The following is a 23,088-nucleotide window of genomic DNA, read 5'->3' as shown; positions in this document are numbered from 1 at the left end:
TGATGGGTCTGTAGCTGCTCTGTGATAAGTTATGAACATTGTTTGCTAATTTGGTTATTTGTGTATTTACAGTATAAATGTTAGGTAAGCTGTTTAATAGCAGACTATTGGGAAAACAAGCAGGAAACAATTACTTGAGAGCCCCTATATCTAACAAAACTTAAGGGGCAATGCTAGAGTCTTTGATGTTGTGCCTGTGACCCAATGTGGAACTCACCGACGGGTCTTGCGCAACAAGGGCCAGGGTGGGGAAGCTGAGAAGCACAGAGACCCTAAGTAGTTTAAAAGGACAGTCCCTCAAGCAGTGGGGGAGAGTTCATGAAGTGGACCGACAGACAACTGTTGTGTCTGAAGTTGGGATTTCCTATGATCTAGGGATGTAATAGTATAGTCAATTAACCAATAAGCAAAAGCTGATAGGCTAATGCTATACACTACACACATTTCCTCTCCCCCCTCTCTTCCATCAGTAAATTTTTTAGCAAGGTGGCCAGCAGCTGGCTTAGATCTGGCTTACACTCAGATCCCGCCCCTCCCCAGACAGAGGCTGCTGCCACCCTGTGCTGCTGCCTCTGTATCAGAGGCGACAGTGTGGGGCAACAGGCAGCCGGTCCATGAGGGTAGCTGGTTTTTAAACCAGCGCACAGGCTGCTGACCCCAATCCTGGGAATATAGAATAATTGAGTAATGGATAAGAATTCATGAGGTTAAGTGACTATTCAATTAACTATTTAACATCCTTACTTTGATCCATCAGTGGAGTCCTGATAGATCCTGATAAGTCCTGATAAGTGGAGTCCTGATAAGTCCTGATATCTGTGGGGAATGTGCTCAAAGAGGAAGTCCAAGGGGTCTTCAGAACCCCATAACTATGCAGTTTGCACTTATACATTTTTTAGGAGAAATAAGTACTCAGGGTAGCTTTGATAGTTCATGAAAGAGCACTTGTATCTTTTCAGGGAATATGACCTTGAATTCATTGGTCCTCCATCTTCTGTTTCCCACTAATATATATGTGCAAACATTGGAAGAGACTTTTCTGAATAGGAATGTTGCAAGTTACTGCCTCCTATCAGGTAGACAATTTTTCTGTAGTTAGTTTCTTTCCCTGGCAATATATTGCTAATAAAATCCCATTATTCATGATCTGTTTACATTCCTGAAGTGTCAAATAGGAAACTTATTTGTACCTACTGAAAAAGCTAACCAAAATGTGAATCCTGTATGGTTTAAGAACTTGCTTTTTCAGGAGCCTCAGTTATTAGGCCACATCCACTCCTGTTGGAATTTCACTTCTATGTTTGAGAAACATCAACGTGTGAATAAGCATCAGTTATGCTCTCTTTAGAAAATATATTCTGTTTTGAAAACAGAAATTGTGGAGATCAGAGGTTCTCAGACTGTGGTCCGTGAGCTCCATTCAGGTCCTCTGAGGATAGTCCTCTCTGAGGTGTGTACCAGGGAAGAGAATGAAGGGCTGCCCACTTAATTAGTGGAGCCAAGCAATCTTGGCTCCACTAATTAGGTGCCTGGATCCTGGACAAGATGCACATGTAAGATAAGGGCGTGGCCTTGGAGAGAATAAAGGGTTGGTGGGAGGGGGTAGAGGGATGAGGTGGGACAATAGGAGATAGGTGAGGTGTAGTGGGGTAAGAAGAGGGGATGGGGGCATTTGAGATATGCAGGGCCAAGGGGGCCACAAGAAGAAGCATTTTTTCCCAGCTCCAATACTGCAGCTCCTAGGGAGACACTACCCTCCTTCCTAGCCTCTGGTTACTATGGTGGGGGAGAGGGAAAGGCACCCCTCTCTCCTTCTCAGCTCAGGTCCCCAGAGAGGGGGAGAGACTCCCTCCTTTCCAGCCCCGTCTCCAGAGAGGGGGAGAAACATTTGGAAATATCACTGTGGTCTGTTGAGACACTCGGCAGTTTTCAGGTGGTCCTCAAAAAAAAAAAAAAAAAAAAAGAGAGAGAGAGAGAGAATGAACCACAGGTAGTGTTCTTCTAGTGCAGTGTTAGGAAGCCTCACTGGATCTTGCCCCCCAAGCTCAGGGCTTGCCTGGATCTGGCCCACCAGGCTCAGGGCTTCCTCCCCCCCAGAACTGGGGAGCCCATGCTGGCACTCCAGGCTCCCACTGCCCCACCACAGTGCTGGAACACACAACATCTACTAGCCAGAGTTCCCCTAAGCTCCGGTGTGCAAGGGCAATGTGGGAAGCGTCCTGCTTCTCAGTCAGGGGCCGTGTCTGTGAGGGTTTGTTCTATTTTGGGGTGGGCTTTTTTTTGTTTTACTTTTGCTTTTTGCTTTTCACTTGTGTGCATCTCCTGACTTTTTTTTTTTTTTTTTTTTGGGGGGGTCAATGGCCCTGACCCAAAAAAGGTTCCCCATCCCTGTTCTGGTGCCTTCCTACAATGAAAGTTTATTCTTTCTGGTCTTGTTTTCTACTGCTTTTCCAATCTAATTATACATAGCTAATCAGGGCTTCCGGCATTTACCCTGGATAAACTATTCCATAATCTGATAGAACTCATTATTCGACAGTTTCAGATAGCATTGAAGACGTAAGCATTTATTTATGGGGAACAATTAGAAATTCCAAGTGAAAGTCACACTGGTCCCAGGTTTTTTTTTTTTGTTTGGCGTTTTGGTGGTGGTTGTTTAAAAAACCTTTCCATTCCACCAGCAAACCACCCATATGTCACCTTCTCGCTCACCTCTTTATACATTTTAAAGATGTTTTTTGTAGATGGCTCTTCTTAATCCAAGGCTGCAACATGAGAGAGGAAGCATATAGTCCATTAGTGATGAGGTGCTTTCTCTGTTACCACTTATTTAACTTTAAAAGATATTTCAAGGAAGCCTTGAAATTCTTAGTACTGATGTTCATTTTATAGTTTAGAACTAAGGCTGTTCAAAGTTTTCTTATCTTAACATTTGAGAGCGGGGAGATCAGTCTTCAGTACCTCATAGCAAAAGGAACAAGACCAATGGAATTTAGCACTAAAATCTTATCTTACCTGCCCTGGAAAAAAAGAAAGGAGAATGGCTGAATACAAATAGAACAAATTTAAAATTCAAAACACTGGAAGGAGGGGGAGGTTAGTGAAGGTTCAGGATGTGAAATTTGCAGTCATTCTCTATACTTCAGTTCCCCCCCCCCCCCATTTATAGAGTAGCTGCAATTAGTTGTGATAAGATTAATTTTTACTGTGATTTTTTTCCCTATTTCAAGAGTGGGTTTAATTTAAGGCATGCATCATTGACTGATGAAATGGCATCAGACAAAACTCCTAAAATTCCCATGTTACATAAGAGAGTACCCAGGCCACTCCTGGGTTCTGAACAGAAGCTATTTTAAGCTTAATATCATTGTGTACAAGAACTGAATTGAAAAAGGTGTGTGGGGACATGAACTCGCTTTGAACCCGCTTGTCTTAAGCAGGTGATCAGAGCATTATTGTTAGCGTCTGTTGTAAGTGATATGCCTCTGGGTTCAAGCAGAGTTCAGCCAAGAGTCCCACATATTGAAACCTGCCCTTGAACCAAGATTTGCTGGTAAAAGTTATGTGGCAAATGCCTTCAGGGTTCAGCATCTGCAGCATGCAGGCGTAGTGCCATTTGTTACCAAAATGGGACTAAACAAATTACCATTCAATGACTGAAGTTGCCTTACTTTTGTAGCTAAACCATCTATCTTAGAATAATCAGCTTTTAAAGGCAGTGTCTTTTCTGAAAACGTTTATTAAGTGGTTATATTTTCAGTAAGCCTGACAGTTAATTGTTCTTTTAACTTACTGGGATTGGGAATACTTGAACAATATTCATTGACCTACTCTAACCAGTTTAACCCATTCATATTTAATACATAATTAGTAATAATTTCATATAGGCCTGATCCCTTCTATCAGAAAAACTTAAATCAGTTACCTAAACAATTTTGAAAAAGATAGCCAACACCCTTTATCAGCTTTTATGGATTCTATTACCTCATTAGCTAAACCAGTTGTGTGAATTCTTCATAATTAACAGTGTGTAACTTAAGATCACAAAATGAATTTTTAATAAAAGTTTAATAAATTTTCAAATTTGAAAATGGTGTTCATACTAAATTATCTCAACTGCAGTTCCGATTCCAAATGTATATAGTAGAGTCCTATTTGTATTTAATATATATTGGGATCTGAAGTTATTGGCTCTCAATAGATTAACACAATAAATAGATTGTATATAAAATATATACATTTAATATCACTATCTGAAATAAGTTCTCTTAGAAGATGGAACTAAAAATTAGGCCTGACCAAAAGTTCTGCTTTTCCTTGCAATTAATTTTTATGGTTAAATTAACAAAAATATTTCACTAATATTAAGAATTGACAACAACTGTTTAATGTAGACCTAAGAACAATGGATTCACATTACAAGTTTAATTTTTTGTATCACTTTGTAACCAAGGACTTGGGCTACATATAAGTTGTGCCAGTTTAACTTGTTTCAGTTTAGATAAATTAGTGCAATTTTGTGTATGGAGTCATATCAATATGAAACTGGTTGTATTGGTTTAGTTGACTCCTGTAAATCTACCAACAGCTTTTAGGCAGGTTATAAGTTTAAACTGATATATGTCCACTCATAAAGTGGTACTTGTTTTAAACTTGGTTAAAATGACATCTTTATTTAAACCAGTGCAACTTTGTATGTACACCAGACCTAACACAGATGATTTTGTGTTTAGTATACAGGATGGCTATGTTCACTATTTTCTACTTAACCAATTTCAAGTGAAATTAATGTTAACATGGTGGAGATGATTCTAAGACAAACTTTATCATGATACACAATTAGCTGCCATTTCAAATCAGTAGGATCAAGGCATTGCCAACAGAATGCTAGAAAACTAAAGGTAGCAAATGGGACAACAAGAAAATAAAGATAGATTTGCACATTTCCAAAGTCTTGCATTTTGTCCTGAATTTTTATCAAATATATTTAGACACTAGAAGGTCTTAGCAAAGTAATCCCTTATGTACTGTATACACCTCTTTCCTGGTGTTTGTCCAAACATTAGAGTTCTTTTTTTATCCTTTTTTCCCATGGAAGTCCTTTAGATTCACGATGCCACTGTATCTAAATAATAATCTTGAAACAAAAATATTTACAAAAGGGTGGGATACCAACAGAGGGAGAATATCTCTTAGAAAGGTACCGTAGATAGTTTGGAATGGAAGCTATGTTAGTGCATACATCAACATCAGCAGAATTCACTAAAAATCAGCAAGGATCATGGAATAAAGTATTCACAATTTCCATTCACAAATCTACTTATTTCTTAGAATCAGGCCAAATAACTTAGTGTCTACACCCGAGGAATAAACAAAAGCTTTATTCAAAACAGACGTCTGCTGGAATGTACCAGGAAAAATCCTCAGACTGCATTAAATCAGTCAGACTGAATCTCCAGAATTAAAAACATTTACTGCATATCCAATGGTTTTTATAACATTCAACCCCCTGCCTAGTATTTTCAGTTTATAAAATTAAAAAACTAAAAAAGCACAAAAGCAATTAACCAGTGGCTTTATGACCTAATGTCCAGAAATATCTTCTTTCTGTGCCAAGGAGTGCAAGTCTGGTACAGTACGTCTAGGGTAACTTCTTGAAGTTAGTTTTACTAATCTTGTACCAATAAAAGTGTTTTAAAAATTGTAGAAAATATGCAAATAGCTTTCAGATATATTGCATTCAATTGATATAGATAGGAGATAGGTAAAATATATGGGACACATGTGAGCCACTTTGAACTCTGTCTCCATAAGTCACAAAAAGGGACACTAAGAGGTCTGTGTTTTCTTGCTTTTACATTTTTGCTTCTGAGAGAGTATTTGGAGCTATAGCTTCCACTTTTCTTTTTCATTCACTTCCACTTGAATGATTTTGTTTCAGGTTGATTGTGAGCATCTTAAAGGCTCTTCCATACATTTCACCTCATACCCTTTATCAGGAAGTATCTTTTAACTCCAGCAATAATAAAGCTTTTACTTGAAGCATCTGAGAGTATCCAGGCACGCTTTTCCTTTCTGTTTTGTTCTCCCCTGCTCAATGACCAGAAGACCACTATAAATCTGTTGGAGCTCTGGAAATATTTAGCATACGTCAAAGCCAAGCCCCATTATCCTCTTGTAATCAGTATAGTAAGCCACTGTGTTTACCTTTTAGCCTTCATGTTCAGTGCGTGTAGAAAGATAACTATCAATTTAGATGCACTATCCATAGAACTTAGTGGCATATGTTTTGTATAACCTGATTTTATTTTGTAGCACAGGAGTCAGTAACCTTTCTGAAGTGGTGCTCCAGGATTTAACCCTCCTGCCCTGGGCCATGCTGCTCTCCCAGGGGGCAGAGTGGCTCTCTCCACCACGTGCCCTGTTTGGTCTCCTCTTCTGGGCTGTGCTCTGGTTTTTCCTGTGGGGAGGAAAGGAGAGGGAGCAGTGTGCATGTGCTTCCCCAGAAGCCGGATGCGGCACAGAGCCTCAGGATTCGCCCCCTCCCCCCCACCACCACCCTTCTCCCCTCAGGAAGCCGGCGCTGACTCCAATTTTGCAGGGGGCGCAATGCTGGATTGCCAACATGGGCTGGGGTCAGGATGGCTGGGGTTCAAGGATATGGGTGAGTTGGGGGCAGGTGGGTAACCATGGGGTGTCCAGCTCTGCTGGGGGCAGGGTCCGGTCCATGGTAAAGAAAAATGTTTGTAAAGAAAATGTTTTATTGCTTTTGAGGTGTTAGCTGTGGTCCAGTGAAACAGTCTTTCTGGCCTAACTCCTGATGAGCTCTTAGGGTTTTTTGTATTGATCATGAAATTAAGATGATGAATGGCACAAATGCAGCTGAACAGAGCCCGAGTTCCTCACATTAAGAAAAAATTCCCAAGTAATTCTCCTTTATCATCTGGCAATTTCATATTGATTTTATTACTTCACATAAATAAAAAGATTGGGTGCCCTCTACTTGCCAGCCATGTCAAATAATATTACAGTTTGAACCTCTCTAGTTCGGCTTCCTCAGGACCTGACTGGTGCTGAACCAGAGAATTTGTTGAACCACGGGAGGTCAATATTGTCTAGCAGCATTACCAACACTTCCACTGCATATTGGGTGCTTAGAAGACGTTTAGAGATAAATTAGAGCTACATTACAGCACAGAACACTGAGAGCCAGGACTGGTGGCTGTAAACAAACTTTATGGGACTGTAGTAAACTTGGCCACACTTGCCCAGGGCATCCAGCTAACTACAGTCATGTCGGACCATGGATGTTGCCAGACCAGAGAGTGCTGGACTAGAGAGATTCAATTTGTACAAGTATAATTTCTACAGAGATGGGCATAGAGATCATCACATCATGTTCTCTGGAACTCTTTCACAGCTTTCAGAGGTGATTTTTAACCTATTAATAGTGTTGTTGGGCAAATGGCAATGTTTGCCCTTCATTGGGTTCGTGTTCATACTTTAAAAAATAAATCAGAGCAATGCTTTAAAGATCATAGTCATGCTAATTAGCACATTATACTGAAGAATTCAAATTCCTCCATGTGCAGTAATATAACTTTGGTTAAAGTTAAGTGACAGTTTGGCAAAATATTGTGCAAACTTATTGATTATTCTGTTTAGTGGTTACTCGGCTGAGATTTTTCATTTTGTCGCAAACAGTAAGTTTTTATGTTTAGTACTAGTCCAGAGTCTGTATATGAGATCCCAGGGCTTGCTGGGATAGGGTTTTACACTTGTGCTGTCCTTTTGCCCTTCCATTGAACTCTTTTCATTTCAGTCATGAGCAAACAGTCAGTGCCTGAACTAACAACCCTGCAATCCTCCAAAGCACGCCTTGCTTACAGTACCAAACAAAGGGAGGCCCGCGTGGGCCGGCCCAAGCCAAGGAATGCAGCTTTGGGGTTCTGCTCCATAAATTTAACCAGCACGACAAAAAGGAGATAATATGAGCCTTCGTGATGATCTGAAAGGGGGAGGTTTGTGTCCCATTGATTGCGGTCTGGCCCACTGCCAGGCCCCGAGCCTGACCGACAGTTGAACCATATCGTTAAGGCGTGTAATACAGCTCAAGTCTTGTACGGCAGCCAATGAGTACATATCCAGAGGGCAAAAGTTTATAAAGAGTTGAGGCTGTCCTATTTAACCCTCTCACACTGCTTGTAATATATACTGCTGCTATTCAAAATAGTCACATTGCTATTAAAAATGTAAACTTTCCATTTTCTTTTTAAAAATGGGTGTCTGATCTCTAATACGGAGCAGATTTATAAAGTGATTTGAGAAAAATAGGTAAAATTTATACTGTTTTCTAGGTTGGCATGCAGGTTATTTCATGCAGACAGAGCTATTTCTTATCCTGATCTCACCTCATCTAGTATAAGTGCTGGTGTATTTTGTAAGTAATTTTTCTGCCTGATGCTGCTGTAAACATATAGAGGCCCCTATTGTAAATCACAACTACTAGCTGATTTAAAATGTTCCTTGCAACAGTAAATTTTAAGTCTCACAGCCAACATATTTAATATCTATGCTCTTTTCTGTTTAGATATCTTTGAGTTTTATATAGCTCTCATCACTGTATATCATCTGTAACACATTTAAAAATGTGTACAGCAGGGCCTGGAGAAAAATACCATTATATTTTATCGAAGTCATCCATTTTGGGGGGTCTCTGAATGATATGCAGTTTACTAGTTAGCCCTGTGTTCTGGTTTTAGACCCATTGATTAGCTTACTTTCTCAAAAGTTTCTTCTTGTCCAAAGTAGGAAGCTTGACTACAATCACATCATAATTGTCATTAAAAGTGGCTAGTCTTGATACAGTCTAACTTTTTAATGGTGAGCACCATAGGTTTCCGGTAGCCTAGGTGGGGGAAGCTGCCAGGCATGGCCCTACCCACACTTCGCCCTCAGGATGCCTACTGCAGATTCTGGGGGCATAGTGTTGCTGCCCCCAGCACCTGTCCTCTCAGTGCTCCTGGCTGGGGAGGCTGGAGCCATACTACCTCCTCCCTCCCCTGTGCTCTGGGCTGGGGCCATGCTATGTACTCTTCTCCCTTCCCTAGTGCTCTGGGCCAGGCAGGTAGGAGAACCACCACGCGTTCGCCTCCCTCCTCCAATGCTCTGAGGGCCAGGGAATGGGAGACATTCCATGCGCCCTCTTCCTTCCTCCGGTGCTCTGAGGAGGTGGGAGCCTTGCCACGCACCCTCCCTCCCCTGGTGCTCCAGGGGCCGGGGAGACTGGGGGCGGGGGGGTGCACGCGTGCTCGCCCTCCCCGTGGCGCCTCAGCAGAGGGGGCAGGGCTGTAAGTGGGCCTGCCTCTCTCAGCTGCACCAACTCCCCCTGGTGAGCACTGTATCAATTGTCATACTACAAAAGATGAATTCTCCACCTAGTCCAGCATCCTGCCTCTGAAGCACTGAATTCTTGGGGCTTCAGGAGTAAAATGCAACATTCCCACATGGCACCTAATTGTGAAATACTTCTGCTATGGAGTGGGATTTTGTCTGACTTCAGGTTATCCACTCCTGCCCTGAAGCACATGCCTTGTGATTTTTATCTTAGCTAAGGCAACTGCAGCACATTTTATTCAAATAAGTTCTAATCCTTTTTTTAATGTTGGTAGTTAACAGTAAAGCCTTATACTTGCATACAAGATAGCAGTGAGTTAGTGACTCATCCTACTAAGAATTAGGGCTATGTGCGGTTTGTTTTAACCAACATTTGAGAGTGAGACTGCAGTTCTTTGCAGTCAAAGGTGAGAGGGGAGTTGTTTTCTTGGGCAGCACAAATCAGTGATGTATTTGGACAAGGTAATTGTCAAAGTCCATCTGACTTTTTTTAAAATTGGTGTGTGTGAAAGAGTTTTTCACCATTTAAAAAAATATCCTAATGGAACAACTACTGTGACATCAGCTATCCAGGCTGAAACTGGAAGCTAATAAAGGCAATAGTGTATTTTTCATTTATTAAGGGTTTTTAAAATGTTGAATCTGTTGAAAATAACAGATACACTAATACCATGGAACTAATTAGTCAAACTGGGTGTGTATGCATGCACATAAATAGTGTACAAATTAGGTAATTGCAAATGCATCCAGGCAGTAAGGCACATAGTCATCCAGTTAGCAAATGTAAATTTTACTTAAGCTTTATCGACATGTTAAAGCAGGGGTGGGGAACCTTTTTTGGGTTGGGGGCCACTGACCTACAGAAAAATCAGTCGAAGGCTGAAAAATCAGTTGGGGACCCTCACTGATGTGGCCTCTGACCGAGAGAGACTCTGCCCCTTACAAACCAGAATCTAGGGGACCCCAGCCTAATAGATTTTGTGTGCTCGGTGGGTCAGTGTGGGTCTGGAACGCCAGTGTGAGCTCCCCAGTTCTGGGGAGCAGCCCTGAGCCTTAGGGGCCGGATCCAGGCAAGCCGGGACTGAGGTTCCCCACCCCTTCACTAAAGTTTTGAAGTGCTGTGGCAGCACTTAAACCTAGTAGTGAGGTTACTGCAGAAGCTCTCCTAGCACCCTGGTAAACCACCTCAACAAGGGGAGTAGCAAATCGCACCGCTTGCGCTATAGCAATATCCACTCAGGGGCTTTACAGCACTGCAACTTACTGCGCTCAGGGGAGGGAGCTTCACATCCCAAAGTGGGAAAGTTACAGCACAGTAACTGGCCAGTGTAGACAAGCACGTAGATTGTACAAGTATGAGTTCTGGTGTGGGTGCCACAGGGGCATCCATCTTTGTGGACAGACATGTTGCTTTCCTATTTTGGAAATTTGGCCCTGAGGATCTGCTTTACATTTATAAAGGCAAAATTAATACTTATAAGAGATCGAATAGAGGGCCAAGTAAATGTACAGGCAGTCCCCGACTTATGGAGACCAGCAGACCAGGGAGACTGGGAGCAAAGCCGCGGAGGACCCAGGCAGCGGGACCGTGGTGCGTCTCGGTCCGCTGCCCGTGTCTTCCTGGTCTGCTGGGGTAGAGGGGGGGGCGCAGCTAGTACACCCCCCCCCCCAGCAGACTAGGCTTTTCTCCGGACGCCTGTGGCAGAGCAGCTGGGGTGCTGCCGGTTGGTCCCGCAGCACCGCTCTGGGCGCTACTGGTCCAACCCAGCAGCACCCCAGCTGCTCTGGTCCTGATTCAGCCGCTGCTGGTCAGTTTCAGCAGCGGCTGAATCAGGACGCCTGGGGCAGAGCAGATGGGGTGCTGCTGGGTTGGTCCAGTAGTGCCGAGGAGCGGCGCTACTGGAGCAACCCAGCAGCACCCCAGCTGCTCTGCCCCAGGCGTCCTGATTTAGCCGCTGCTGAAACTGACCAGCGCTGACTACAGGAAGCCCAAGGCAGAGTTGCTCTGCCCCGGGCTTCCTGGAATCAGCTGCTGATCAGTTTCAGCAGCAGCTGACTTGGGGACGCTTGGGTTCTTAAGTTGATTCTGTATGTAAGTCAGAACTGGAGGTCAGTTTCAGCAGCAGCTGAATCTGGACGACAGTTCCGACTTACATACAGATTCAACTTAAGAACAAACCTACAGTCCCTATCTTGTACGTAACCCGGGGACTGCCTGTAGTATAAAGTCAGGAGATTTTACATGGTGCCTGCACTAAAACACACCAGGCTCGTTTCCGATCTGATTTTAGATTTAAAAAAAAAAGTGGTGTAATAGCTACATCTTTGAAGAGCTGGGAAGAGCAGCCTCTTTAATAAACAGTTGCTTCCCCAGAATACGACAGTTCTTCAAAAAGCATATGGGGTCAGATAAAGGTCTTCTGCATCTGAGCGAGTAGGTTCCTCAAAGCAGGAGTGATTTGACTGTAAGGGGAAGTGATTTGACTTTAGCCTTAGGCATTGTTTACCTTGCATGTTTTTGCCTGAAACTAGCATATTGGGAGCACATTTCACAAGTGCAATGCATTCTATGCCTTTGCTGGAATAAACAACGCACATGAACCTCCTTCAGCGTGTGGTCAGTAGGGAGCTGTCTGCCTGCATGTGATTTTATGCTGGGTTTTTTTAAATGTTCTATTTGTTAGTTCACTCAGGTAACTAAATAAACAAACTAACTATTTTAGTGCTAAGTCCACATTGGATTTCATGTGCATTTGTAGAAAACTTTAAAGGCATCTGTGTCCCTAAACTGGTGAATGAGTTACATTGTAGATCTGTGATAACTCATCAGTTTATTTGCAGGAGTTCATATAATCATCTTCTCTGCTTCTTGTTGGGGTTTATATCCTCTGACTCCAAAATTGGACAGGAGGCAGCTATAACTGACCTTGAAAACTGTAAGACAAACTTCACCAGAGTAAAAATAACGAGTAGTCCTGTGGCACCTTAGTGTACGTACATCTACACTACAGAGTAGATTGAAGCTGCTGCTGTCGATCTTCCAGGGTTCAAATTAGCTAGTCTAGTTAAGACAGCTAATTCAGACTGAGGGGGGCACTCCAGTCGATGTCGGTAGTCCTGCTTCCACTAGGAGTAAGGGAAGTCGAAGAAGAGTGTTCTCCCTTCGATTTTCTGCAGTGTGGACAGGGCCAAAAGTTGAGTTAAGGTTCTTTGACTTCAGCTACACAATTAACAAAGCTGAAGTTGCATATCTGAATTCGACCTTGTCCCGTAGTATAGATGTACCCTTAGAGACTAACAAATATATAATATTGTGAACTTTCGTGGTTAAGACCTACTTCATCAGATGAGTAGGAAAGAGACTCATCAGAGTAGTTACATCCAACCAGGAACATTAAATTTGAGCAAGCCTGTTTGAAATCAGACATGGTTCATAAGATATTGATTCTTTCTCTCTGGAGTTTCTCTTCTCCTGACTCCCTCCAGTCTAGGTTCCACCCCTTGCACTGCACTCCTCTGTTGTCAAGGTCTTTAATGACCTTTTGCTAGCTGAAAGCTCAGAACCCATACAGGATCTTCATTGACCAGTCAGTCACCTTTGATGCTGTCAAGCATGCTCTTCTTGAAATTTTACTCTTCCTTGACTTCCATGACTCTGCCCTTTCCTGGTTCTTCTTCTGTCTCTCCAATCCCTTCATCATTCAATATGTCCTTAAGGGGATCATCTTTTTATTTTCTCCGAGGGTTCCACAGAGCTTCGTACTTCGTCCCTTTCTCATCTCCCTTTGCAATTCATCTCTGGGTAACCTCATTCACAAACACAAATTCAGTGCTCCTCATCAAGCCCAGGCCCTCCCTGATAGCTCCTTTCTTATTCACTGTGGATAAAGTCACCATCCCCTCTGTCACTCAGACTTGTCACCTGGGTGTACTTCAACTGGAACTTTTCTCAAGGGCAGGCCCTCACATCCAAGCTATGTCTAACTTTTTTTGACAGTTGTCTAAATCAGTGTTTCTCAACCTTTTTTTTTTTTTAATAAAGTACCCCTTAAAAAAAAAAAAAAGTATCCTGAGTGTCTACAGTTTTCAAACACACACAATTTTTTCTACCATTGCAACACATTTGTTTAAACAACTTATTCGTAGCCAGGTGGGCAATGGAATTTTTGGGTGTAAAAAGTACACAAATAATAAAGTGCTGTAAAACTTAAAACAAAAATTCAGCTTTCTCCAAATTTCAGGTGTTGACATCCCCCCCCCTCCCCCCCAGACTTCTCTCGAGTACTCCTAAGGGTACTCATACCACTGGTTGAAAAACACTGGTCTAAATGATGAGTTAGTGTGCAGCAAGCTGATGTGATCCTATTGGTGCACAGTAAAAGTTCCCTAGTGCACTTTGTATACTGCTGTTTCAAACTGCAGTAGGGCAGCCCCCAACTTTCAGGGCACAATGGCGGCACATTGAAGCATAGTAGCTTGCCACAAGCTAGCTCGTCATTCAGATGTGCCCTAAAATACAGCTATACAGATAGCTCAAGCTCTTGTCCAGCCTTTTATCTCACATTTGAATTAATCTTTGACACATGCAAAGCATGGTATCAAGTTATTACTGCCTATATGAAATAAGGGAGGTTTTTGCACTAATCTCTCATCTCCACCAGTTTAGCACTTTTCAGTGGACCTTATACATTTAATTCACCCAGCACTGATCTGAGATGCAGGTAAGAAATTATCCCCATTTTACGCAGTAGAGAAATAAGAGATATGGAAGGAAGTGACTTTCCCAAAGCTGCAGATGGAGTTCGCATCACAGCTTTCAATCTTGTGCTCAGGTCACTATGTATTGTGTACAGTAAAACCTCTGTAGAAAAAGTAGTAAATATGTTATACATACCAAATGCTTTCCATAGCTAAGTAGATCAACAAATTTGGTACAGTATTCTCTTCCAGCAGTGATTGAATTGTTTCATGGACTGATTACCTGCCAAATTTCCTTTGTTTAAATTGATGTTTTATAATGATTTAAAGGAGGGGAAAAAAGAATTGTTCCCAGGCTAAAACTTTGCATGCCAAGTTACAGCCTAGGGCAGACTTCTTACAGATGAATTTTATACAGACGTGAAAAACAGGATTTACAAAGGAAACCTTGACAGAGCTTTAACTCTACCAGCACCAGTAAGTTACTGTTTTAATAGGGTATAGTGAGTAGGCTGTTAAATTGGAAAACTGAAATAGCTTCCTTAATACTGGCATTGGTGTCACTTGTTTGCAGTTGTATGTTGTCAGCAAAGAATAGATCTGGCTGAGGAAATTTATTATTAGTGGGAATGGTGAAGAACTTGATAGCTTCAAAGAGATTTTTTTAGGTGTTTGTCTCTGATTTATGTAGAAGTATTTGTCAGCTGGAAGGGAGTCAGGGTCTTATTCTAAGCATTGTGGGGAAGGATTTGGTAAGGAGGAGGATGAGTAGGGCTGAGTAGGGTTTGGTGGTATGTCCATTTTTAGCTTTCTGTAACATCCAGAGCAGTTTATCTAAATGAGTTTGTGGCTAACTGCCCAGTGTGTACACATCCCCTTCTGACTCTGGATCAAATGCTATACAGGCAGTCCCCGGGTTACGTACAAGATAGGGACTGTAGGTTTGTTCTTAAGTTGAATTTGTATGTAAGTCGGAAGTGGTACATATTGTAGGGGAAACTCTAGCCAAACATTTCTCCAGAGCTCAGTTTTATTCTCCCACACCTCACTTCCCTCAGTCCTTTATTCTCAAGCTGAGGTGTCTGCTGAGAAAAGCCGCTCCGCGTCTCCCTGGTCTGCTGCGGGGAAGCAGCTAGTGCAGGGTTGCCTCACCCCGTTTGTAAGTAGGGGTCTTATATAAGTCGGATCCATGTAACCCGGGGACTGCCTGTATATAGTGTCATGTTCTAAGTACCAGAGTGTCTCAGCTCATGTTCTGGGATTTGGGTGTCTGGTCCTGTAGAAAACAATGTTATGTTTATTCATGATTTTATTGTGTTCCTTTGAGAACTGTAGTGAAGTGCTCTGGAAATGTGTAACATTCATTTGTGTCCTCCAAGAGGAACGGTCATCTTAAAAATATTTAGATGTTAATTCTTGCAAAAGACTTGATGCAATAGCATCTTAAGTACTGTGTACTGTACTTTGCTTAAACATACAGTATTTGTGTTTATTTCAGACACTAAATCACAAATGTTTTTAAGATCAGTGAAAGTAGTAATCGGAGAGCATTTTTTGGATCTCTTTAACTTCAAATGAACATAGGTCCTGGGTTGTTCACACATCCTTTTTTTCTTTTCTGTTTTTTATTACTATTGAACCAGATCAGAATATTTCTGTATACAAAGGAAAAGCTTAAGATCTGTTGATGTAAAGTTGTGTTGAATGCCTTTTAGTTTTTTAAATGGGGCAATATGTAGCAAGAGTGGCAGCTTTCTTACTGGGAAGACACTTTTAAAAAAATATCTCAAGCTTTTGTTTCTTAGCAACACCACATGATACAATGCAGTGTTCTGTTTCCTTCTTATGATGAAAAGAGGTGGAATTGTATATTCTTACAACTCCTGTGATACTTCAAATAATGACTCTTGATTTAGTGATGAGGTAATGGAAAGGTGCAATCGAAAAAACATGAGAAAAGTTTCATTTATGTGTAATTTGGCAAAGACTAAATTCCACAGAGATTTTATTTGCAGGGACTTCTCTATTCATTTATTTTTATTTACCAATGATATTTTCCAATCTTTTTAAGATTTATAATTCCACACTAGTTTGAATAAGCATACAGGAAAATATTGCATAGACCCCTTTAAATAATATATTGCAAATTTTGCCATCATATGTGTGTGCAACTTCTATTGACTTTAATGGTTGTTATGTCTGTGTCCAAGGGCAGAATTTAGCCATATATAATTTAAATATTATGGAGGTGATAATAGGGTATTACATGGCACAGAGGGTAAGAAAATATAATCTGTAGAAATACTGAACTATGATGGGTCTCTTCCTGATTTTTGTTTCGCAACCCACTAGATATGGTTGTAAACCAAGCTCTGCTGTTTATCCCTGAGCTCTTAAATGGCCCTTACCAATGAGATGTGTGTATGCCTTGCTGCCTCACCTGAGCCACTGCTCTGTTTGCTCACTATACCTTTTTTAAAAATGTGAAGCCATTTTGTCCGGCTCTCTGAAATATTGCAGGTTGTGTTTAAAAAAAACAAAACAAAAAAACACAACCAATTTACACAGTTATGTTTTTTCAATATGCAGATAGCAAATGGAAATAAGAATCTCCAGTGTTGTGTGTTGTCTGAACAGTGAAGCACTGTACTGTGCGCCTCAACCTTCTGACACCATTCACAATCTCTTTGTGTCTCCATTGAGTAGTGCCCTCTCCTGCTGTGACTAGTAGACATAAGGGCATTTCTGTCTTGTATTGCCTTTGTGTGCTTATTAAAAAAGAATCAGTGAATCTGTTGAGTGCACGTTTAATGTAACACAGATGTGGGCACACCACCATTCATTCTGCTTTATAGATGTTCAGGTTTTTGTATTTCATCATTGGTGCTTTTTATTTACAGAACGTAACTTGAGACGGCAGAACAAATTGTAGATTAAAAAAAAAAACCAAAAATCCAAGGAGCGTGGAATGTTTTTAGCTGTCCAGACCGAGCAAACCAGTTTGCCCAGGGCTGATGGACTAAGACAGTCAGCACAATTTGTGTTAATATTAAGTGGCATTTAATTAAAAGGCATCTGACCTCCTTACTACTGAGAGGAGAATTACCTTTTATCACCAGGTTTAACATCTGAGGACCAAAGAGTAATGAGGAACAGTAAATGAATCAGCTTAGTAGATGCAGTGAACTCTTAATTTCTTCCAGACTAACTCATAAATTGCCAAGAGTCTTTCAGAAACACATTGCAGTGCCTAGCACTTTTCTTCTGTTTCTTTGACCTGCTCCTAGGCAAGACTTAGGACATTAGAGAGTGCTAGTTTCCAGATTTCTACAGAATAGTTCTGATTTGAAGGCCGCAGTCTCTCATGCCACCTTTTAGGTGCCTTTGGATGCTGTGCTGCAGAAGAGAAGTCGACGTTAATATTAATAAAATGACATGTTTGAGTGTTACTGGAAGAATATTCTGTATTGAAAATTATTGGACACTTCGCTGCCCACTCCATGGCAGGTAGATTAATGCTCCATTATTCATTTAACTTTCCCTAATGCATAATGGAACAGTCTTTCACTGGAAAGTTAATTATTGACCTGTAGTTTAAGTTTAAACCTTTTGTTAAGATTAAGCCAGTCACTCCTTAAATCTGTCACTGCATGAGCATTTCTGAATCACTTGTCGCTACAGTATCTAGGTGCCTCAGAAAAATTTAAGAGCCAGTAGAGGTTGTCCAGAAGCAGTAATTTCTCTGTTGCTCTGCTCTCCTAAATGTGGGATATGCAGGCATGCTGCTTTTTCTTTGGAGTGCATGTGACAAAGAGATGGCATTAACAGCAAGAAGGAAAGTCTCAGGGGTAGCCATGTTAGTCTGTAACTTTAAAAAAAAAAAAAAAAAAAAAAAAGAAGAAGCTTAAACGAGTAGTCCTGTGGCACCTTAGAGACTAACAACAAATATATATACTATCACAAGCTTTAATGGGCACAACCCACTTCTTCAGATGACAAATATGGAGCAAGAAGCACAGACTGTCAAATGTAAAGCAGAAAAAGAGGGGAGAAGAGGAAGAGAATAGAAATTGTCAATTAAAGTGTCTGTGCTAAATGAGGCTAATAGAGTGGGCTCTAAGTGTCTGATACTTAGCTTTTGGTGTCATTTGGAATATGACATATGTTGAATATAACAACCCATCCAAGAAATGTCTTTGTTCATTCCTTGGCTAAATGTGTCAAATTTGCATATGAAGGTCAGTTCCTCTGTTTCTCTAGTTGGTTCCTCAAATTATTTTGTAAGAGAATGGCCACTTTTAGATCCATTTGTGAGTGTCCAGGCAAATTAAAATGTTCCCCAACAGGTTTCTGTTTTACTATTTAGAATATTAAATTTATGTCCATCAATCCTTTGTCACTGAGACTGTTCAGTTTGGCCAGTATACATGGCAGAGGGGCATTGCTGGCACTTGATGGCATGTATCACATTAGAGCAGGGGTGAGGAACCTTTTTTGGTTTAGGAGCAGCTGACCCACAGAAAAATCAGTCAGGGGGCTGCATACAACTGAGAAGCAAAAAAAAAAAAAAAACCTCAAAACCCTCACTTGTGTGGTCCTTGACTAAGGAGAAAACACACACACAGACACACACACACACACACACACCCCACATTCCCCTACGCACACCAGAGCCTTGGAGAGCACAGCAGGGGGGCTGGAGCACCAGCGCAGGCTCCCCAATACTTGGGGGGGGGGAGCCCCAAGCCTCAGGGACTGGATCCGATGCCTGGGCCTTAGGTTCCCCACCTCTGCATTAGAAGATGTGCAGTTTTACGAGCCTCTGATGTGGTGGTTTACATGGTTAGGTCCTGTGATGATGTCGCTCGTATAGATATGTGGACAGAGTTGGCAATGGAGTTTATTGCCGGGGTAAGTTCCTGGTGAGTATGTTTGAGGCGTGATGTGTGGTTGCTGAAAAGAATTTATTTCAGGTTAGGTGATTGTAGGCAAGGATTGGCCTGTCCCCCAAGGCCTCTGAGAATGAGGGATCATTTTCCAGGATAGGTTGCAGATTGTCAATGATGCACTTTTAAGTTGGGGCCTGTAGGTGATGACCAGCGGTGTTCTGTTGTTTTGGTGGTTGGGCCTAAAATCCTTGTGGAATTCTTCAAGGGTCTCTATCCCGTAGGTCCATATGATAAAGGTATCATCAATGTAGCATAAATAGAGTAAAGGTGCTGGGGACAAGAGTGAGGAAATGTTGTTTGAGGTCAGCCATAAAGATGTTGGTGTATTGTGTGGCCATGCGGGTGTCCACAGCTGTGCTTTGAAGATATAAATTGTCCCCAAATTGGAAATAGTTGTGGGTGAGGACAAAGTCACAAAGCTCGGTCACCAGGTGTGTGGAGGTGTCATCAGGGATAATGTTCCTGATAGCCAGTAATCCATCATTGTGGGGAATGTTGGTGTAAAGAACTTCTCCATCCATGGTGGCCAGGATGGTGTTTTCAGGGAGATTACTTATATCAGGAAGTCGGTGGTGTCTTGAAGATAAGTAGGAGTGTTGGTAACATAGGGTCTGAGGAGAGAGTCAACATAACTGGATAATCCTTCTTAAGTGTGCTAATGCCTGAGACAATGGGGTGTCCACAATTTCCAGGTTTGTGGATGGATGTTGGGTAGTAGATAGAAGACCCCTAGTCAGAGATGTGGGGGATGTTTGTATAGGATTTGTAGGGGATGTTTGGTCCCATGTTGGGGCAGGGTGTTTCATGAGCAGATGGTGTAGTTTCTTTTGGTATTCTTTAGTCGGATCAGAGGAAAGAAGCCTGTAGAATCTAGTGTTGGTGAGTTGTTTGTCAGCCTCCTGTTCATGATCTGTTCTGTTCATGATGACTACAACACCCCTTTTGTCAGCCTCTTGAATGATGATAGAATTGTTTTTGAGGCTATGTATAGCATTGAGTTCTGCATGGCTGAGGTTGTATGTCACATGTTTAACAATGTCAGCCTGTGTACATTTATGGAAGCAATCGTTGTAGAAGTCCAAACTGTCATTACAACCATCAGGAGGGGTCCACAAAGAGGCCTTCCTCTTGTGAGATTGGCAGGGGGGATCCTGAAGGTCACTGCATTGTCCAGTGATGTGTTGGAAATATTTCTTTAGATCAGTGGTCTCCAACCTTTTTACACCCAAAATAACTTTTTAAAAGTCAGGGCCAGCCAAGATCTACCCTTACCCAAGACCCCACCTCTTCCTTGAGGCCCTACTCTCTCCATTCCCCTCCTCTCCATCATTTGCTCTCCTCAACCCTTACTCACTCTCACTGGGTTAAGACAGGAGGTGCGGGCTCTGGGGTGGGAATGAGGAATTGTGAGTGTCTGAAGGGGCAAGAGGTGCAAACTCTGGGAGGGAATTTGGATTCAGGAGGAGGTGGAGAAAGAGCGGGGACTCCAGGCTGGAGAGTGTTGGGGTCAGGTAGAGGGTTGGGTTGCTGAGCAAACTGCAGACTTGTGGATATCAGGGTGCAGGAGTTTGGGTTGGAGTGTATGAGGGGCTCAGGGCAGGGGGGTGGGTGTATGATGGGCTCAGGGCACAGATTTGCAACCTGTGAGTAGTACAGAAGTGTTGTGGATGTGGGGAGTGCAGGAGTTTGAGAATGTGGGGGGCCCGGCAGGGGGTTCAGGTGTATGATGGGATCACGGTTGGGGTATGTGGGGGGAGGATGCATGGGTGTTATGATGCTGTGGCCAGCTGGGGACTTGGCCCCAATTGGGCTCTTGTTGGCCGCCGGGCTTAATTTTTAAATAAAATAACATGTCCAACACAAAACGTTTCAACATTGTCTTTATTTATGCGAGGGTCAAGGAACATTTTTTGGGTCCGGGGCCACTGAGCCACAGAAAAATCAGTCAGGGACCACATAAGTGAGATGTAAAAAACCAACTCCTCCAAAAAACCCCAACCCTCACTGATGTGGCCCCAACTGAGACACCTCACTCCCATGGCACTCCAGCCCCATGGTGGGTTTGGAGCAGGAAGATAGGTAGGACTGAGGTTTATGACCTCAGGCCAGATTAACTCTTCTGGGGTTCCAGGGCTAGTGGATTTTGTGGGCCCCCCTAGGCTCTGGGGTGGGGCCAAAACTGAGGGATCCAGTGTGCAGGACAGAACTGCCAGGGAATAGGATAGGGATGGGGGTGCAGAATCTGGGTGGGAAGTAGGATACAGGAGCAAGCTGTAGGTAGGTATCTGGCCAGGGGGCTGGGGCAGGAACAGGGTGCTGGTGAGTATCCGGCAAGAGGCGAGAAGGCAGGGACAGGGTGATGGTGGATGTCTGGCATGGGGAGAGTAGGCAGGAGTAGAGTGCTGGTGGGTGTCTGGCCAGGGGAGAGGAGGCAGGAGCAGGGTCTGTCCAGAGGGGAAGGGGCAGACCCGGGGGTCTCCAGGGATGAGTATCTCTCGGCAAGGATCTGCAGGCAGTGCTGGAAGAAATGCTCATGTGGCTCCTTTAAGAAATCCAGCCACTCTGGCTCCTCTGCTGCCATCTTAAATCCTTCCCCTCACCCGACCCTGCCTCCCTGGTGCACAAGGGAAGGAAGGCAAGACAAGAAAGTGCGTGTGCTGCTGTGGGAAGGGGAGGAGCAGCATGTGGATGCTTCCTGAGAAGCCAGATCTGGCATGGAGCTGGGGGACTCTTCCCTCCTCTGCTTTCAGGAAGCTGGCTTAGGCTCCAATTTTGCAAGGGGCAGGAGGCTGTCGCGCCAGCACGGGCTCCTTATTGCAGGTGAGGGGGAGCAAGACGGCTGGGAACACTGTGTCGTGATCAGCTGGTAGTGCCTCTGTGATCGACTGGTAGATCATGATCAACTGATTGATGACCTGTGCTTTAGATGGAGGTGGCGAAAATAGGCTTCCAGATCACCACAAAAAAGATAGGGTGGGACTCTGCTTTCTATAGAAAGTGTTTTTCTATAGCCTTTAAACATTTTGCATTTTCCTTAAGAAAAACACAAATAGTATTTAGAAGTTGGTGGTGATTTGCACTTCTTGCATGCAGACTTCATCCAGAGATCAGAAGTACTTAATGATTAAGACTACTATACTTATATGAAGTTGTATTGTTCCTGCTCTACTGGGAAAACTGAGGGGCAGAAGTTAGGTCAGATGGCCAAGATCACAAGAATACTGGAAAAAGGGAGTCAACAGTCAAAGTGCTTAAAGAGAATTTAGTTACCACTAGATTTACCCAGCGTTGTTCAGCTCCTTAATTCAAATAAGTTTTATATTTAAATCATTGTTCTGGGGTGAGGCCTGAGATAAACGGTCCAGCATGCAGGCTGCCTCGGGGAGAGAGGACACCCGCAGCCCTCTCCCCACAGCAGCTTGGGGCCAGGTGAGAAGCACCTGCCCATAGCTACGATAGCAGTAGTGGAAAAAGACTGGGGAGGGGTGTATGTCTCCAGTTGAAGTATAAACAGATAGGCAAACAGTATAGTAGGTAGTTATCCTCCTCTGCTACCTGGTCCCCATTGTTAACTCCTTGCTGCTACCCTGTGGTCATTCTGCTATATAACTCCCTCCTACTATAGACCTCCTTTCTTTCCATTTATGAGAAATAATTGAATTCCACGCACATCCCATTATTCTGGCACAACTGAACCCTGACCTTGCTTTAAGTTATGATGAGAGGAAGCTGCCTACCAAATTTGGTGGTCCTAGCTCTTACTATTTAGGAGGACTTCTCAAACACAAACACACACACACACACACACACACCCAAATATATAGTAAGAAGATAAATAAGTGACTCAATAAACAAACAGTTATGGCAAATAAAGCGTGAATCAAGTCAAAGGCAGCACATGAGGGACATATAGAAGATAACTTTTCTGAGTATAGTAGCTGTAGCCAAGGAGAGCAGAGGCAGTAAATGTGTGATTTGCCATGATTAGCGTTAGTGTGCAGGGTTGCCAAAAATTCAGAGGAAAGCAGAGTTTGTGAGTTTGTGT

General features: G+C 42.7%; 1 protein-coding gene across 7 annotated transcripts in view; it reads left to right on the top strand.

The window, feature by feature from the left end:
• The window catches only part of VPS13D (vacuolar protein sorting 13 homolog D), a 224,840-nt gene that overhangs the window by 191,335 nt on the left and 10,417 nt on the right, over positions 1-23,088 (top strand). The gene's annotated exons all lie outside the window — the stretch shown is intronic.

Source organism: Pelodiscus sinensis, chromosome 24 (assembly GCF_052426305.1).
Source record: "Pelodiscus sinensis isolate ZL-2025 chromosome 24, ASM5242630v1, whole genome shotgun sequence".
In the NCBI taxonomy this organism is placed as follows: Eukaryota; Metazoa; Chordata; order Testudines; family Trionychidae; genus Pelodiscus; species Pelodiscus sinensis.
This window is presented reverse-complemented; position numbering and strand designations above follow the sequence as displayed.